The 5,304-nt window shown below is 47.0% G+C and overlaps 1 protein-coding gene across 2 annotated transcripts in view; it reads right to left on the reverse strand.

Annotated features, from left to right (window-relative positions):
• znf281a (zinc finger protein 281a) overlaps nt 1-383 on the reverse strand; it is a 12,241-nt gene extending 11,858 nt beyond the window's left edge. Inside the window, exon 1 of one of the 2 annotated variants that reach the window (XM_035531341.1) lies at nt 273-383. The gene's annotated coding sequence lies outside the window, so the exon portion shown is untranslated. Of the gene's footprint in view, nt 51-272 lie in introns of those variants that run through there. The other variant, XM_035531345.1, reaches the window with a different exon arrangement.
• Nucleotides 384-5,304: the final 4,921 nt, after the last annotated feature.

Here is a 5,304-nt window from a genome sequence, read left to right on the forward strand (position 1 = left end):
CAAAAACCCCGCGGGCTCCTCCGGCAGCAGGCGCGTGTCGATGCAGCTGGAAAGCGCGCACAAAGGTGCAGCTCGAGGAGGCGGCGGCGCTCCGCTCCCATAATAACCGGCCCGCGCGACTCCGGCGAATAATCGACGCCGCGCGCCGCCGATGCTAAAGCGGCTAATGCTACGGAGCGCCGCGCGCATCGCGCTTTGTTGTCTGACCCCGCCGCGCCCGCGTCTCCGCGAGCTCCAGCCTCGGCCGGAGCTCGTTTCTTCGTTCCACTCACCAGCGCATGACCTCCGCTCGCTCGCGCAGTCTGTGTTTCCCCGCGCCGCCGCTTTGTTTCTGCCTTCAGAGCCCAAACATTGTTCTCGCGCAGCTGCTGCGCTCCTCCATCTTGTCGTAGCGCGCGGAACTGTGGGTAGACCGGACGGGTCCCGCGAGGAGACAGACGCGTCCAGCCAGAGCACGAGCGTAGCGTCCGACAACAAACTGCTACACCGTGCGCGGGACCCTTCCATTTCTTTCGTCGCTTTGACCTTTATCATCACTTTATCATCACTTTATTATCACTTTATTATCACTTTATTATCAGCAAACTCTTTAGGTCTGTTTTGTCCTTTAGTTGTTTTTTATTTGCTTGTTTATGTGTTTATCTTTTGAGCTATGCGTCTTCTTTCATCACGGCCTTGTGCGTGTATGAATTTTCCTATGATGTCACCTTTCTGTCGAATCTCTCAAAAAAACATCAGAAATAGTTGATTTCTTCACCCTAGTTCAGTGCTGGTGCGTCTGTGCTTTATGGAGGCTGCAGCAGTCTTGAGCACTGTCCTCGTGAGATGAGTTAGACGCTCGTGTTCCTCTGGACTGAAAGTGATGGAGGACGCAGCACAATGCAGCTCTCGAACCCGTGAAAAGCCCGTGGTGCACTCAATCTGACGGGGGCGTCCCTCCTCAAAAAGCCAGTGAGCTAATGAGATGTAGACTGGGACCCTCAAAAGAAGCAGAAGGAACCAAAGAGCGACAAAGTGAAATGACCGAGAGATGAAAACTATTGTGTTATTGTTCTACAAACTTTGCCTGAAGGACAAGGGCCTTGTAGAGGACAGAAACAGACTCTTCCACTGCTTGTGGAGACCCGCTCTTGGACGCCTAGCCGTGCCTCCGTCCCCTCCTGGACGCCACGGTGCCGCAGGCAGGAGTCGCGCGCCAGCCTCATTAATATGCATTAGGAGCATTCCCGGCAACGCGGCTCTCCTCACAATGGTTGCCGAGGGAATATCAGCTGTCATGAAGAAAGCTATGTGATAATCTCACAGAGCGCATTTGTAAACGTGTGTGTGTGTGTGTGTGTGCGTGCGCACGCATGCGTTCATTCATGTGTGTTCATGTGTACGTGCTTGTAGAGATAAAACAGAGAGAATGATATTTAAATTCAGGCTCCTTCATAGACGACTGGATCAGGGGTCCTCAGTGGGGGGTCCCTCTGTCTGACCCCGCTGCTGTGAGACAAAGATTAACAGTCCCGTGAAAAACCACAGTTTTGCATCTCGGTTTATAAACAGCAGGGACAAAATCCTTATTCTGTTGTTTAGCTTCTACCAAATCTCCATCTTAACTTACTATCACTGTTATTTAATTCAACAAAGAAGAAAGCTCAAAGTTTGCAGGCCAGAAACGAGATTAGGAAAAAAGAAGAGTGCAAATCTGCTAAAGACAGCAGGCGATACCAATGAAGAAGTGAAGCAGAAAACGGCAAAGCAAAGACAAAGCTATTCCCATTACCATTGTGTTATCTAAAGAAACCTACTGCCACCTGAGCTAATATAGATGCTTATCAGTTGGCTGTTCTCATTTATTATTCAAAGAGCAGAGCAATAATATTCACTTTCTCTCTATCTCTCTCTCACCTTTCATTCTTTGTCTCATGCTCTATCCTCTCAGTAGGAAGGCTGCTACATTGTAAAGGATGACAAGCAGTCACAGGAATGAGTGACAACCATGGATGTCCAGCAACCCAAGACCCCCGTAGCACGGACAGCTCGAGTGAAGCTCTGCCATTAGTCAGCAGGCCTGAGCTTTGCTCCGCCTGGGAAAGACTTACACTGGCTGTGGCTGAACCTCCCTGCACACAAGTGTGTCGGTCTCTCAGAGAGAGCACAGCAACGCGCCGTATCAAGCGCTTACAGTCGCATTCTCCACTACTGCCAACTGGGAACCAGGTCTCCCCAAAGATAGTTTATATTTGATAAATTTATAATAATATATCTCTTCATCTTTTCTCAATTATGAAAATATATACTTTTTAAAGGTTTATTTGTGGAGAGCAGCAGTTAGACAGACAGTAGGAGAGAGACCCAGTATGCTAGACAGACAGACAGACAGACAGACACACTTTGCATTCCTTCAGTAATAAGCCAGAGCAAAGAGATCAGATGTGTAATAACAGATAAACAAAAGCTATGCTAGTCTTTCATTCATGTGAATCTTTATGTTGAAATGAATGGTTTCTGTCTCTTTTTATTACATCCTCACACACACACACATACGCATACACACGCATACACACGCACACACACATACACACGCACACACGTGCACACACGCACACACATACACATAACAGAAGCCACAGAACATTCAGCCTTTCATCTCTTTCGATATTACATAATTTCACTCCCACCCATTCCCACACATTCCCACTGATTCCTACCCATTCCCACTCATTCCCATTCATTTCTGTTGAGTCCCGTCCACCAGACACGTTTAGTTTCTCTGAGTGGCTCCTCCATTATTCAGCAGGACTTCAGAGGGAATGAACGCAGTCAGACGTCTTTACTAAACGGCAGTTCTAACTTCAGTCTGAATAAATCACCCATGGAGGCGTAGAGGGGTGTCTGTAACCCGTCTCTCCTGTGCAGTCTCTTCATGAGGACTTTGTCTGCTGCCTGGTGGTGTCTTTGAGTGTCACCCAGAAGCAGAGTGGGAGGACAGAACAGAACACATTCTGAATCCTCCACGGTACAAAGGACGCTGCACAGAACGCAGACAAGGACACTGGAATTAGGTAAAACGACGCTGGGATTAGCATTATTAGGGTATTATTGGAGCATTATTGGGGTATTATTAGGGTATTATTGCGGTGTTATTTTAGGTATAATTTGAGTGGTGGATCATTCTCAGCACAGGCATGACACTAACATAGTAGAGGCAGGGTGTGTGTCATGCGCTGGTGTGAGGGTGTGTAGCGTTCGGGGTTTTTATGTGTCAGCGTCACTCCTCAGTTAATGGGGGTTTGACACCCCCAGCAGAAATGTACCACTCTAATGGCTGGACACCTACAAGCTGTTTGCAATCAATACACGTCTCCACTAAAGTGTCTGGTAAATACAGAGTGGCAATGAAAATAAAAGACAATATATTTCAAAAGAAGATGTTATTAACTTGTGCTTAAACATGAGAAGCATACTAAATGTAGTTCAAATGTTCAGAAACTGATATGTTGATACTAGCTATGTTACTAGATATTAGATGTTTTCCTCAAAACGAGAGAGAGAGAGAGAGAGAGAGAGAGAGAGAGAGAGAGAGAGAGAGAGAGAGAGAGAGAGAGAGAGAGAGAGAGAGATAAAGATTCCTTTTTTAGAAACTTCCAGTCCTGGAATAGCTGTTAGTTTATCTGTATATTTACTACCATGTTCTCACCACATTACTTGCAGGTCTGATAACAGCTTACCTGAATATTTATATGTCCATGGAAACAGCTACTTACTACCACGAGAGTCTAGAATCTTCCGTCACACCTCATTTCACATTTCACATGTAGTTTCTGTCTTTGAAGATTGTTGAGGAAGGATCTTTAACAATGCCCCAGTGTTCCCTCGCGTTGAATGGTCATGTATTTTAATAGCGTTTAATAGTGTTTAATAAGCGTTTAATAGTGTTTTTGTACATAGTTGGATGTTTTACGTGTCTGTGCGTCCTCCTAGAAGTCCTCACTATGTTTGTTTTAGTGCGTGTGTCACACCTGCCCCTTGTTTTCTCTCGTTATCGTATGTATGTAAGTTCCTGTCTAGTTGTTAGTCTTTGTCGGTGTTTAACCTCATGTGTGCGGTTACCAGCCGCTTTGTCGCGTTGAGTCCTGTGTAGCGCTTGCAACGGTTTCGTCCTGTTTACACGTATTATCGCTGTTCGTGTTTTGTTTTCAGTTTTTGTTGTTATAACAAACGTGTGTGTGTGTGCCTCTGCATCCTGCCTCGCCTGTCCAACGTTACACAATAAACAGTAGACACACACACACACACACACACACACACACACACACACTAAAAACAGCAGAGCAACACCGCTGCCCCTCCTGCACACATCCGTGCAGACCTTCTGCTAATGAACGGTATATTCAAAATGAAAACGCCAACCGGATGAAAACGTGTTTAATTCCAATACACGCAGACGTGTGTCGGACACGCGCAGTCCTTGCTAGGCCTCCGGTTAAGAACTACAGAGACGCGGCGCGCTGATTAAACGAGCTCCGCGAGGACGCCACTGCGACACACAGATTGAATCAATTCCTTCCAGCGTGAGCTAGACCATTTTATAGCGAGAACTCCTCACAAAAAGTGCGTCAGATCAATACAATCTAATCTTCTAGCTGTCCTAACGCGGCCACCTGCTCCTTTATAAGGTGTTTGTCAAGGCGCGGGTGGGGGTCGCTGTGCGTTTTTTGCAGCCCAGCAAGGTGCGCAGTGCACCAACTAACTCTGTCCGCTAGATGGCGCAACGACCCAGGGCTTGCGGGGACACCGTGGCGCTCTGATCATTTTATTTGTTTCGACGGTGTTTTGTTTCGATATGACTTTGAATATTTTGCACAAACAAACAAACAAGCAAAAAAGAAAAATAGAGGCAGCTCATCCTAACTGCTCTGTAACGGTTACCTCAATATTTGATCTCAGCGAGCATATTCAACATTATTAAATACACCGAGATTGAGAGTGGGGGGAGAGAGAGAGAGAGAGAGAGAGAGAGAGAGAGAGAGAGAGAGAGAGAGAGAGAGAGTGAAAGAGAGAGAGAAAGAGAGAAGGAGAGAAAGAGAGAGGGGGAGAGAGGGAGAGAGAGGGAGAGAGGGAGAGAGAGGGAGAGAGAGAGAGAAGGAGAGAGAGACAGAGAGAGGGAGAGAGAGACAGGAGAGAGGGAGAGAGAGAGACAGAGAGAGAGGGGGGAGGGAGAGAGAGGGGGGGAGAGAGAGAGAGAGAGAGAGAGAGAGAGAGAGAGAGAGAGAGAGAGAGAGAGAGAGAGAGAGAGAGAGAGAGAGAGAGAGA

The sequence above is a fragment of the Electrophorus electricus genome, chromosome 1, assembly GCF_013358815.1.
Source record: "Electrophorus electricus isolate fEleEle1 chromosome 1, fEleEle1.pri, whole genome shotgun sequence".
Lineage (NCBI taxonomy): Eukaryota > Metazoa > Chordata > Actinopteri > Gymnotiformes > Gymnotidae > Electrophorus > Electrophorus electricus.